This window comes from Mytilus californianus, unplaced genomic scaffold, assembly GCF_021869535.1.
Source record: "Mytilus californianus isolate M0D057914Y unplaced genomic scaffold, xbMytCali1.0.p SCAF_57, whole genome shotgun sequence".
NCBI classification, from domain to species: Eukaryota; Metazoa; Mollusca; class Bivalvia; order Mytilida; family Mytilidae; genus Mytilus; species Mytilus californianus.
Window position 1 is genome coordinate 131,396 of NW_026262709.1, and position 15,277 is coordinate 146,672.

The 15,277-nt window shown below is 32.3% G+C and overlaps 1 long non-coding RNA gene across 1 annotated transcript in view; it reads right to left on the reverse strand.

The window, feature by feature from the left end:
* Positions 1-1,444: 1,444 nt before the first annotated feature.
* The window catches only part of LOC127703945 (uncharacterized), a 32,403-nt gene continuing 18,570 nt past the window's right edge, over positions 1,445-15,277 (reverse strand). The window contains exons 4-6 of the long non-coding RNA XR_007983137.1: positions 12,771-12,971; positions 5,390-5,590; positions 1,445-2,476 (exon numbers count right to left, since the gene is read on the reverse strand). This is a non-coding gene — a long non-coding RNA (uncharacterized LOC127703945). The remainder of the gene's footprint in view (positions 2,477-5,389; positions 5,591-12,770; positions 12,972-15,277) is intronic.

Sequence of the window (15,277 nt, forward strand, 5' to 3'; positions counted from 1 at the left end):
AGGCAACTTGGAAATCGATCGTTTCACAAAACATATAGTATTAAGCCTAATGTGTGTTGTACAAACATACGCGTATTAACTTTAAAACAGTCTGTATTGCAGATCGCAGCATGATATTATATACACTATCAATTATACCGTTGCCTAACCTTACAAATACTTAGTCGTGATACACACAGTAGAAACAAGCCCGGCACAGTTTAAATCAGACAGGGAGACGAACAATGCCAATTAATCCCATACATCTTCTATAACCAGAAGGGAGAAAACTTTAATACAGTTTGATTCATTAACTAAATTGGATATGTCTGTGAAATGCTTTAATCTGTTTGTATAACGATAGCGTTCAATAGTTGACATCAGCACTGAATAAGATGTTTTATGGGAACAACATCATGAACATGAGCAAGGTCAGGTGTTTATTGTAAAAGACATAAATTGGTTTTTGTTTATATAGTGGACAAAAATAAATAAATGCAATAGACTATAGTTTACTGAAGGAAGGGATTCATGTAGAAAATTGGAGGATGTAAATATAGAAAATAATTCGTAGGCCTTTATAAGCTTGTATCATATTCGTAAAGACACTTACTTCGAAAACAACACAAATTTAAAATTGATAGCTTCCTAGTTTGAAAGAACAATTATTTGAGAGGTTGTGTGAAACATGTGAAATAAACGTGTATATCCGTTCACGGGGAACTAAATTTCATATCAATTATGCATATGCACCAAACAAATCATGATTAGTCACATATTGTACAAAACAAAGTTTACTTTCATATAGCGATAAGTACACTGTGAAAAAATATTTACTGAATATAACAGTATACCAATTAAGATTTTACGGGAATTGTGCATGCACTCTGTATTCATCTTTTGTCATTCCTGAGTTTAGTGAAGAAATTGCCAGTTTTGTTATGGTAATTAAGTAACTAACAGTAATTTATCAAGATATTCAGCTGTGTTTATTGTAAAAGATATGGCGAGTGCAGAGTACCTTTATAAAGTAAAAGATCACAGCAGAGAGAATAACAACAGAAACTTTATAAAATTTGCACACTTATTTATTTGCTGTCTATCATATTTGTGTTTTTCTTTTTCCGGTTTTCGTCATTGTTTTTGCTTTTTAGATAAATCGGACTGTTGGTTTATTCCTTTGAATTGTTTGACATATTAACATATCAGGTCATTTTATTATAGCTTGATATGTGATAAGGGTTTTAACTTTTAAAGATCGTACGGAAACCTGTAATTTCTAACATCTGCATCATCTTTTTTCCCTGGTTGAATGTTGTCTCATTAGCAATCATATCGCATGTTTTTATTTATATTCACTAAGTATTTGATAACTTTGGTAAATATCAACAATTCCAGTATTTTTCTTTCAATGTCATCTAAAGTTGGTCCGTTATGGCAAGGAAATAGAGTTAGACTTTTTGTTTACATCGAAGTTTTTGCAGATAATACTCAAAAGGCTATTTACCTTTTTGTAATCCATCAAATGAAAACAAATAATATAACTGTTTGAGACTGCATCAATTTGTAATATTTACCGATCAAATGCTGTGATTATTATTATTGTTTGATACTTGTTATTGTGGGGTTATTATTCTTTGGAACATATACGTTGTCATCCGTAGCAGAGATAATACATTGCGGTCAAACAACTCGTGATGACCGTAAATCTTTTAAAGCGATGACTTAAACTTTACCACTTGGTACCCCTGATTCAAAGGCTTCCGTGTTAGCTGCAATCTTCTGCCAAGGACATCCTAACGGTACCTGCAAGCTGTGGAATATTCTATTAACTGAGAGATATGTACTCCATATGAAGGCGATGCTGGAATGATGCTACTAGAAATGGAAACATCACAATTGGAAATCTGAAATTATCCCTTTTGTCGTAAAGTTTTGGTCTCAACCTACATTCATTGAACCTCTTGCAAACAATAAGGAAGTCTGCTGTTTGAAATCATTAATTGTTTTAATGGTTTAAGTCGTGTAGCTGTTGTTGAGACATGTCTTTGTCCTACATAAAATTAAAATTGCTGTAAAAACCAATAGGACGTGTAGTTTTAGTTAGCTGTTGAGATAAGGAGGAAGTAGTAAGTTATTCTACATGTTTGTACGCCCTCCTATGTATCTTTGAGAAACATATTTGGAAATATTCAAAACTTTGATAAAATTAAACAAAATGTGACTTTTGGAGAATGGAGTGAACCGATAGTTAACTATATTCTTTTTTTTCAATTAATTATTTACAACAATTAGACACATCTTGCGTTGTCAATTCACTTTTGAATTTACAACATATCATACATAAATGTTAATGTGTTAAAGATATTTGCAAAAATTGATCATCAGTAATACAAACAGACGTAACTAATTCAGTTTACAACTCAGTGCTTTCAGGCGAGTAATAACCAGTATTTGTTCCGTGTACTGCATCCCAAAAGTTATTGGTGCTGTATATCTGTAATGAGAAATATTACCTTTCATGGCAGTGCATTTACGAACCTGTCACGCAGTTGTTATGGCGAAAGATGATCGTAAGAGTATAAGCAACGGTAGTCAAGCAGTGTGATCGGATCTTGAATGCAATGAAGTTTCAACTTCAAAATATGTTGTCTTTACTGCCAATCGCTAAAGATCCAAGGATTACTATTTGTCTTTACCCACTTTAATGCATTATGAACAGTTATAAAGAATAATCCATTCTTTGTTTAGGATCAATACAGAATTTATCTTTGTTTTAAATAAAGGAATACTTGTCATGAGTAAAGTTTATCATGTCCAGTAATACAGCCAAATTTTTACATAACATTTCATTGCATATAAGATAATAACCATCACTTGAAGTTAACCAATCAATTTTTCACCTCTCTTTTTCCTGTTTACACGCTTAAGTAACCCTGTAACCTCAAGTTTTCAAAATATTTTATAGAAAAACCAACTAAATGAAATAATTGTGCTTTGAAACACCCAAAGTATATATTTATGATTTTGTGCCTGCAATGAAATACAGGGTTAACTTCCTACAACTGTCAATTTCAAGGGAATATTTTTGTTCGACCCTTTTTCGTATGAAACCGAATGTGACGTACTACATGTACTATGATGTGGTGGTATTTAACCGTTTAAGGAATAAGCTTCTACAAGTAACATGTTCAACTTATTACATGCAAAGATGCAAACCCATGCATATCATCACTTTGCACTAGCTGTAGGTAGAAAATGTTGTAACAGTGCGTTTACAAAAAAAACCAAATGTATTGTTTGTTTTTATACGAAGCTAAACTGCTGAGACCAGTTGAGATTTTTTTAAAGGAATTTATCTCGTTGTCCCTTTGAAATTGGTGTCATAGGCTAAGTGTTTCTCGAGAAGAAAGAAAAGAAGTCAGATTATTTGTAATTGCAGGATCCTCTATTAATAACCACTAAAATCAAAGTTTGTTAAGTTTGTCGATTGTATATATTCCATTTAATTTGACAAAAGATACCAGACTCCGATCTGCTTTACTCCTTTCAGTGCATCTAGTAATTGACACAGATTGTCGGTTGAGAACAAAGCTTTACGACAAAAGAGATAACTTAATTTAGGAAGGTTGTATGATCGGCTTTGATTTGAATAACCGAACTTAACTTTTTTGTCACAAAAACAATCAATATATTACGTTTGTCATACGGATGTGGACTTAACCCATCCCGCCTTTTCTGCGATAACTAAGGAAAACAATGTCATGCGCATTAAAATCGGTATCTAATTATTATATGTTTATTTTTGATTTATCACAAAATTTTATACCGGTCAAACTTGCACTTGTCATGACCAATATAAGTGTTCACCCCGGTTTTTGGTAAAGTGTGTGTTACTCTATAACATATTTTGTGTGATTTGTTTTTCTGGACTATAATTATTTTCATTAATGGTTTAATCGACAATCTATCTCTTGCTTTTTTATTATGTTTTTGTTTTTGGTATTATATAGTTTACATCTTTTTGGCATATTATTGCAGCATTTTAAGTAAGTATTTTATTTTTTTACTAACAATTGATATCATACCACAAAACGGTAGACACATGTAAACTGTAGTGACAACATTTAGTAATCTGTCGTTGTTGATTTAATACCATGTATTATGTTCCGTTACCATTTTTATAACAACTTTCATAATTGTTGTCATAAGGAATATTTTCGTTGCTATCCCATTATAATCATGATAATCTAGGATCAATTGGCAGGTGAGATATGTCATAAAATTTAGAAAAAAAAATAAATTAATTATTTAAATAATAGAAACGCATAAACAATGGAAAGAAACCATTACTCTCAAATTAAGAAATATTTTTGATGAAATTATTCTAAAAGTTGCTACACACTATTTCCTCTTTATGGAACTCGGCAAATACCATGAACTTGTTTGGGCTATACAGCTATATATATAAAACATATTGTATTCATTTTTAATGAGCATCTTTACATAGACTTGATTTAAATATGGTGTATTTGAATTCAGCGGCTACAATCTAAAATGTAAATTATGATGCTCTTCGGGCATACAAATACATCTGCATGAAATTCAACTTAAATAAATTCCTTGTTACAATCATTGTACATGTACGAAACTAGAACTTAAAACTTTTGATTTAAAATGGAGTGATTTGAACAAAATAAGAATTAACTAATTAAGTCGACTATATAATGCAGACACACAAACAAACCATATGAGGCAACCATAACTTGAAAAACACACCATGCAATGTAAATAACGAATATGCATGTAACATATTGTGTACACATAAACTACAAGTACAATAAAGTAATCATACTACATAGTGTTAGTTATAGTGAACACGTAAATCAAAGCAAGGTGACTAAAGCGTTAAGGCGAATTTGTACAAATCTAAGTTTTTAACTGACACTACAAAACAAATTCTATCCAATTTGAGTTTGCAAAATAAATGGTTTAAGTATATACTGAAAGAGATGCATGCTTATTTGAACATATGACGTTGCCGGACATTGATATATATATACATTGTAGAAATTAATCTCATATTAATAGAATACAAAATGATAATTTCATGCAGCAAAATCTATGTTCAACTTGGTAGTTTACACTTATCTTAAGACTAGTTAATACAATATGTCATTTACGATACACAGTTAAGTAAACTTTAAAATATGAATATTATTAACAATTCATGCTGATATTATCAAACACATGTATTGGTTATTTATTTACTCAGTAAAACATTTATCAATAATTGCTTCATAAAATGTACATGTATCACACGATAGTCCAATTCAAGCTACCCCAAAACAGTAAAATATCAAATATATAAGAAAGAAGAGAAGTATGTTCTTTTGAAATAAAAACTTACTCGTGTTACAGTACTTTCCTACCCAGCCATCTACACATCCTTCAGTACAAGCCCCTGTATGTATATCACATGTGTTATTAAAACAGTTGTGTGGGTCGCATCCCCAAGCACACGAGCCGTTGACAGGATGACATCGCTGGTCAATACATTTAAGTGGACATGCATTTGTGCAGTTCGTTCCCCACGAACCTTTCCAACATCCTGCAAAGTTAGCGTTTAAAAATATTGATTTTTGAGTGTATAATATGAATGTATTCGGTAATGTCAGAACATATCAGTAAAAAAGTTTATTCTAGAAATGAAACTGGTTTTTAAATTTAACCAAACAATTTTACAGGTCAAGCATTATAACCATTTTGGGAAAGTTCTTGGTTTGAAACTTTCAGCTAGTTGCAAATTTGGTTTAAATGGTATTGCATGCATACATGTATATGTACCACAAGAGGAAAAACGAACCCTGTCGACATACTGGAAGGCACTGTGTTTGTTGTTTCCATTGTTTTCCTTAAAATGTATCTTTTTTTTTATAATTTGCGAATCGGACGAACTGAACATCGGAATACTACCTACCATGGATACATGTATTTAAGAACAGATCATAAAGACGATTTAGAGTAATTTTATAGAATAAGGGTAGATTTATTCTGTTAAAACGGAGAAGTCAAGACATTGTATGTTCGCTTTTTGAAAGGATTGTTATTTGTCTTCTGTCAACTATATATATATGAAAACAACTAAACTACAGAGGTGATCAGTTGATCACAGATACCGTACCCACAGCACCAGGGAGATCACGGTTTTCTTTAATGATAAAAAACATCCATTATAATTTGATGTAGTTGCTATAAGAAGTTCTTTATTTATCATATGAAAACCACAGATATGAAATTGTCCAACAATAAAGTGTCATAACCCTAGGCCGGAAAAAATGAAAACAGCGAAAATCGAAATCTAACTGTCTTTTAATTAGTGGTCCAAAATATTCATTTAAATTTGAGTCACTTGAAAAAAAAAAAACGATTCTCTAGATATTATCTGAAAAAACAAACGAATGACGAACAGACGGACAGACGTACATGAGGATTTCTATATACCCCCGACTTTGTCTTATATCAAAGTTAGTGGTGTGCTTCTTGTTTGGTTTTTTAATTTTATTTTGTAAAATTTGTAGTTGATCTTCGATTATTTCTGTAAATATATGCACAACCTTAGGCATTGACCATATATATGTTGTGTATGGCATGGTATTGGTTGCAAAAATTTGATATTTTTCATTTATATGCAATATTTTTAATTTAATTGGTATATTTCTTCATTTAAATGCAATATTTTTTTATTTGAATGGTATATTTTTTCATTTAAATGCAATATTTTTTATTCAAATGGTATAATTTGTCATTCAAATGCAATATTTTTCATTTGAATGGTATATTTTTTTCATTTAAATGCAATATTTTTTATTCAAATGGTATAATTTGTCATTCAAATGCAATATTTTTTATTCAATTGGTATAGTAGATTTTTTATTTATATGCAATATTTGCATTATGGGTAAGTTTTTGACGTCACAAGGTCAAATTTGCAACAACGTTTGTGATTGGTCGGTAATTGTTTGGATTTCTCCACTTTCGTTCTAAACATGAGTGACCAAGAATTAAAAAAAAACGCGTCGGAATATCGCCCCTCTAACTTAATTTGGCGATCGTGCTGTTAATGCCAATAATGGCCAGGTCGAGCAAAAAATGCGAGTGACTAGTAACAATAATTAATTTGACAAGTAATAATAATTAATTTGACACACAACCTGTTCATGGATAGAAACATATGCCCCCCTCTTTCCCCGTCTAAGTTCAGATACATGTAATCATGACGTTTTCTGATGCTATATCATTTTTTACTTTTCTTGATCCTCAGAGACGTTGCAGGTAGGCAAACATAAAAAAGAATAAAAAGCCTTCCAGGACGTTATAATTATTTGGACTAAGCCCCCTCTTTTTTGCTACTTGTAGAAAAAAAATCACCTAATTACGACAGCAGAACCAGAAATCCACAAGAAGAGACATGGGTTGTGATACTCCGGAACTAATTCTTTAATGAAGACAATTCGGGATAAATTGGAGCCAGTAACTAACCCATGTTACAACAATAGTCCTATGACATAGGACGTACACTGTATAAGGCGTGAACTTCATATTTTGGACTATCTATAATATGTGCTCTCATGTCATATGCCGCAAATCATTTTACATTTAGGATTCGTTGCTCAGCATTTTTTACTGTTCCCATCTCCGAATCCCTTAAATAGATTTTATTTTCAAGCCCCACAGTAGTTCAATAATTACTATATGTCTTTGCATAAATAAGTATGCAGGGCATATTTCAAAACATATTTTTTCTTCAGGACTTTTAAATGATTTACTTTTCAATGCTGCATTGGGAAAAAGAGGGGGGGGGGTATACAAGTTTATTTTGTGACACAGTATATAATATAATTAGATACAAATCTCTAATGATTTGTAATTTTGTATCCCACAAATTATAGAATTGTACGTTTAGCTATTATCTAGACCCGTACAAAATGTATGTAATAAGGTACATTTAACAGGGGCGGATCCAGAACCTCTGTGTCTAGAGGGTGGTGGGTGGGGAGGGGGTTCAGATTTAGATATTTGTATAGAGATGTATAAATGCCAGTATTGGCAGTAATGGTTATGGTGTGTATGTGAGGGGAAGGGGGGGGGGGGGGGGGGGGGGGGGTTCAGATCAAAGATCGTTTCTATAATTCTATATCTTTTAGTTTTTACCATTTCACTCTTTTCTTTATTCTTTGATCTCTATTATATTTGTCTTAAACATGCGTGAAATATTTGCCACTGGACATAAGGTGACCAAAAACAATCAACGTATTCTTTATATTTCATCATTTTTTTTATTAAGTTATCTTTAGGTTTGGTCCCGCCCCTTATCTATTTTTTGCACATTATTCTCTCTATGTAAACCAAATTCCTGTCCTGATAAATGGTGACTCATGCAGAGCATCATATGCGGTTATTAAAACAAGAAACATATTCATATTATAATAACTTACTGTATGCTTGGACTTATAGATAAATGTCATTAGTCCCAGATCATGTAATAAAGTAGGTCTTATAAAAATACAATAGCATTTTAATGATGATTATATATATGTATATATATTTAGCAATGCCATGTTTTTGGAAAAAAGGGTAGGGACAAGGCGTTTTTAAAACATATTAATAGGGCGCGTTTGTTTGTTCTTCGGTAGTGAGCCAGAAGAAGTCAATTTCTGTTTTTTACATCGAGATGACCGTGAGGGTATTCCGATGTATTGCTATCGCCTAGATTTGCACACATAACTTTCGTTTTGGGTTTGTAACCGATCTTTAAACATGATAAATACGCGGAAATTAACTAGTTCAAACTAACATTCCTTATCTTTGTTATAAATACATCTCTTCAATGAATACTGATAAAAATATTTTTGTTTAGAACATAAATTAATAATATGAAAATGTTTTGTCGTTAGATATATATATATATATTATATATAAGTAAAAAATCATTAATAATATCTATGCACACGTACCTAAAAATTGTGTTAAAGCATGCGGAAGAATATCTCAAGAACGTTTTTGCGACAATCCCGGCAAGGACAGGTAACTCTGTAATTGTTTTTACGGGAAAATATGAATGCCTACTCATATCCAATCTTTTAGAAAAATCGAATTTTTACAGAAGAGTGTCCACCATGCACTTGCACTGCACTATTATTAGAATAGTTGAATAGAATGATATACAAATGGATGAAAATTATATATACATGTAACTGTTATATTAATATAATATATAACAACAAACCAGTGTATACTGATTTGTATCACCACAATATAATAGTTATTACTGTGCGGTTGAATTTCATGTCATTTATTCATCATCCACGCACGAACTTGTCTCAGAAAATTTTTTATCTCTTTACATTTACCTCAGTTTCAGGTATAGAGATGTGATCTTTTTCTGTGACAAGTGCTTTTGACCATCCACAAGAACTTGCAGTCATCCGATGTTCAGTACTTCAGTACTTTGATTTGCATTGGGAAGATGTTCTGGCTCTCTTCCACCTCTTTTTTTTTTGATAGGTTGTTTAGAGGCACATAACAAACATGGCGTCGTTTAGTCTAAATGACGTTAATAAATTTATGAATGCTGATATATTAGAATGTGAGCTGTACATGTGTTATAAACGTTTTTATGGTATGCCAGCCTTAGTAGGATATCCCTATAGGACGATAAGCTGGATAAATATGAGAACTACACGAACAATAACAGTTAAGGGACGATTATTTGATATTCTAGGGAAGGGATTTTGATTGATTGGTGTTTAACACTACTTTCAACACTATTGGGCTATTCCGTGGTGGTCAGTTTAATTTATAGATGAAGGATGGGGAAGGGAAGAGAGGGCATTATTATTCATTTTAATCTGTCGCTAATCATGCCTATTTTCAGCTCTTTTACCAGGCAACCATATTCATATATTAAATCCTTCTGTCCCCCACCCCAACAAATAAATAAATATCAAATGGTTTTCCTCTTATTTAACACAAGTTTAAATTGATTGATTGTTTGTTGCTTTTTAACGCCCAGTGACAAATATTTCATGCTTGTTCAGGAAAACACGAGTTTAGAAGTCATGTATATAATATAAAAACGAAGAGATGGGATATCATTGCTAATAAGGTAACTATCCACCGGGTTTCAAATATGAAGTGGATGTAAGCAATTATAGACAATCGTACGGCCTTCAACAATGACAAAAACCTATTACTGTAAAGTCGTCTATAAAAGGCCCGATATGAAAAGTGTGAACAATTCAAACGAAAAACTAACGGCCTAATACTACATAACAAAACAATTTACAAAATATCAAATATTAGTCGAGACATGAACCAACGACAACCACTAAACTACAGGCTCCTGACCTGGGACAGGCACATAAAGAAGATGGCAGGGTTAATATAAAAACGAAGATTTGGTATGATTGCAAATGAGACAAATCTCCAAATTACACAGAAATCAACAGGTATAAGTCACCGTACAGTCTTCGACAATAAGCAAAGCCTACACCGCATAGTCAGCTATAAAAGGCCCCGAAATCACAAATGTAAAACAATTCAAACGAGAACACTAACGGCCGAATTAATGCACAATAAAATGAACGAAACACAAATATGTATAACACGGCAACAAACGGCAACCACTGAATTACAGGCTCCTGACTTGGGACAAGCACATACATACAGAATGTGGCGGGGTTAAACATGTAAGCGGGATCCCAATCCTCCCCCTAACCTGGGACAGTAGTGTAACAGTACAACAACATGTTAGTGAGCACTCAACCCATCCCGAAGCTTGGACAGTGGTGTAACAGTCCAATAAAAGAACAACCTGCACTTGTCAGTTGCAATTAGATTGACTCAAAAGATCGGTACGAGACACACAAAAAAGACTAACATTAAGACAATAGACACAAAGCACCGACATAAGAGTATTTGCAATTACTGGAAGTTTGTTCAAAGCTAATTACAACTAGTACTGAAATAAATCTTGTTCTCCCAGACTGAAGTATCAATCAGTACACAACGCGCGGCAAAGGATTTATTAAAAAAAGAAAACAATCTAAGAAACGTCTGGTTTACGTTGTATACAGATATAAGAAGATGTTGTATGAGTGCCAATGAGACAAATCTCCATCCAAGTCATAATTTGTAAATGTAAACCATTATATAGGTCAAAGTACTGTTTTCAACACGTAGTCTTTGCTCACACCGAACAACAAGATATAAAGGGCCCCAAAAAATGACTAGTGTAAAACCATTCAAACGGGAAAACCAACGGTGTCTAATCTATTCCATAAATAATGAAAGTTTTCGAAAAGTTGTGGTCAGAACGTTTTGACCATCGAAATTTTGCAATAGAAATAATAGTTAGGACCAGAAGATTTTAACAGCCAGTGCAGAACTCGCACGAACGACAGATTTAGTTAGGGGTCGATATTCTGACGCGTTTTTTAATTCTTGGTCATTCATGTTTAGAAAGAAAGGGGAGAAATCCAAACAATTACCGACCAATCACAAACGTTGTTGCAAATTTGACATTATGACGTCAAAGAATTTCCCATAATGCAATTATTGCATAATTATAAATAAAAAACTACTATACCAATTGAATAAAAAATATTGCATTTGAATGACAAATTATACCATTTGAATAAAAAATATTGCATTTAAATGAAAAAATATACCATTCAAATAAAAAATATTGCATTTGAATGACAAATTATACCATTTGAATAAAACATATTGTATTTAAATGAAAAAATATACCATTCAAATAAAAAAATATTGCATTTAAATGAAAAAATATTGCATTTAAATGAAAAAATAAACCATTCAAATAAAAAAATATTGCATTCAAATGAAAAAATATTGCATTTAAATGAAAAAATATTGCATTTAAATGAAAAAATATACCATTCAAATAAAAAATATTGCATTTGAATGACAAATTATACCATTTGAGTAAAAAATATTGCATTTAAATGAAAAAATATACCGTTCAAATAAAAAAGTATTGCATTTAAATGAAGAAATATACCAATTAAATTTAAAATATTGCATTCAAATGAAAAATATCAAATTTTTGCAACCAATACCATTGTGTGATGGGGGCAAGTTTTTTTTTGTCGAAATAAATTGTTTGATTCTAAATTTCTTGGAAAAAATTGTTTCGAAAAAGCAAGTAAAAAATATGGGTCGTTTCCGTTTAAAATTATCAATTTATGGGAAATTTTTCATAATTTTGTTTTTAAGTTTTTTTTATGATATTTAAAACAATAATTTTTTTTTTAATTAAAGATGAACAACATTGTTCGTCTCTTGAGAGAAAACATTATCCACCCACAAAAGATAAATGGACGGTGCCTTATAGACTCGAGATCATTTATAGCTTGATGTATTTTTAAGACTCCTCCAGTCTACTTTTGTAGTCGGTACATGTCTGTTGCCCTCTAGATGTCTAATAATATTTTCGTCGTTTCATTAACGCATACACTCGATCTTCTTTTATGAATATGATGAACATTAAGCATTGCACCTCACCTACCGGTTGTCAATGTACACTAGGTTAGCACAAATGAAATAACATTAATGGTACTAATGTTACTGCACAAGTCATATTGTGACTGTTAATGTATATTTATTTATAAACAATTCGTGTTAATTTAACTTGTATGGTTTTTTTTAAATTGATCAAATGGAGATCGCCCGTCTGATTCTAAAAAAATGTTTTGTTAATACTTTACCTAATATTTCTATGTAACATAATTCGATAAACGTATTTCTGTTGAAAAAGTAAACATTCTTGGTAGGGCTTAAGTCACAATATATACTCTGATTCAGGTTAAGGTATGCCTGTTGTTGCCAATCTCTGTGGCACAGTTCTGTTGTTGTATATACACTGCTATTTGCAAAGTACAACCGGAAATCGTTCATGCGCCGTGGCTCTGTAAAAATAAATTATATGCAAGTAGTGAACTAAAATGGCATTTGTTGTGTTGTTCAAGCAAACAGAAGTCGGTGATAATGTCACAATCGAGCAAAAAATACGATGATTTACCTGTTGCAGTCTACTATAATTTCAAATGATTGCATGTCCCCTTTTCTATAATTAAATATTACAGAGACAACAGAAAAGGGAAAAGGGAGTACGAATTATTTATGTCTGACTTGAATTATCTACTTACTAAGTAATTACCATGCCAATATGAAAATGAAGTGACACCTCAACCAGATGAATAAAATCATCCCAAAAAGGTAAAAAAAAAAAAAAGACCGAGAACAATTAAGATAGAGAAAGAAAAGTTGAAATGCCCACAACTTGAAAGCGACAAGAAGATGTACCTTTTTAACAGATGCTTTCAGATATGATCACAAAAGTGCATTGCTTATAGTGCTTGTATTACAAATACGTCATTTTGTGTGGCGTCGATTTGTGTGACGCACAGTTTATAATTCTATTGTGGTGTCCTGGTGTATTGTCGTAAATTCATGGGAAGTATCCATTGTTAATCTGTGGTTTGCATGTTGTAATGTACTATTATAATATTTATTTATGAATTTCTCTGTCCTGAGTGTTCTTGCGTTTCTTTGTACTGTATTCCTGTCACGTAATATTGTCATTTTAGCGGTATTTTTAACATTGCCATATAAGCGGGAGGTTTGGCTAGCCATAAAAACCAGTTTCAACCCACCATTTTTCTTAAAATGTCCTTTACCAAGTCAGGAATATGGCAGTTGTTATCAAATAGTCTGTTTCTATGTATGTTGGCGTTTATTTTTGTTGCAGTTCAGTGTTTCTGTTGTTCCGTTGTTTTCCTCTTAAAGTTGATGTGTTTCCATCGGTTTTGGTTTGTGACCCGGATTTGTTTTCGCTTAATCGATTTATGACTATTGAATAACGGTATACTACTGTTGTCTCTAATGAAGGTCAATGACATGAATTACATGAGTGATCGAACTGAATGGATATAACAGAAGTAATGTGGAAACTATTAAATAATATCAAGGATCAAGCCTTTATGTCAATTTTCTGAACATGAACATGAAGTTCATCATAATTTCGCTTGGAATGTCCATGTAATACTTTACAATTCAAATGAAAAAGGTATAAGATCACATATTTTGCGCCTTGAATTCGAAAACTTGAAAAATAATATAAATATATATCGAAAATCAAATAAAACCATTCATAAGGATTTGTCTATCAGATATCAATCTTCAAAGCGCTCCACGAAACCTCTTTCTAAATAATTAACATCAAGTTCATCAGCTATCAAAGCCGGGCTTCAAAGTTATTGTTAAACAACATATATTTTAAAGGTGGTGTGAATCAGATGTGGATACTAAAAGATTCCACAGATCTGTTAGAGTACATACAGTCGAAGACTCTTTGATCTTATCATAGTATAAAACATTTTTCTTTCAGCACTTTACACAAGTCTTCCTCATTCCAAACTAAAAGACAAATTGAAAGAGTTTGGACGACATTCCCATTGGACCCAGCTGTGCTCCTCTTCTTGCCAACTTATTCCTTTATTCATATAAGGCTGCCTTCATACCGGAGCTCTAGGAAGATAGAAAAGAATTTAGCCTTATCCTTTAATTTCACTTTCAGCTATATAGATGATGTCCTTTCACTAAACAGTTCAAAATTTGGTGACTATAATGAACACATCTTGTCCTTCGAGCTTAAGATAAAGGATACAACAGATACAGTTAAGTCTGCCTCATATCTTGACTTACATCTAGAAAATGACAGAGTCGGTTGAAAACAAAACTTTACGACAAAAAGAGATGATTTCAGCTTCACAGTTGTGAACTTTCCACTTCTATGTAGCAACATTCCAGTAGCGATTGTATATGGAGTATGTATTTCCCAGTTGATACGATATTCCTGGGCTTGTATATTCTATATTATTTCCTTGAAAGAGGGTTACTGCTTACAAGGAAGCTATTAAACCAAGAGTTCTAAGTGGTGAATCTGAAATCATCTCTTCGTAAATTTTATCACGAGTTGATTGACCGTTATGGAATATCACATATGTCGACGGTCATATTCCAACTTTCGTTAATACAATCCCGTCAACTTTTCACGAATGTGACATACCGAATCACAGGGTTTGTACTTACATGAGCAACATGACAGGTGCCACATGAGGATCAGGACCTACTTACCCTTCCGCAGCACCTGAGATCACCCCCAATTTTTAGTGGGGTTCGTGTTGTTCAGTCTTTAGTTGTCTATGTTGTG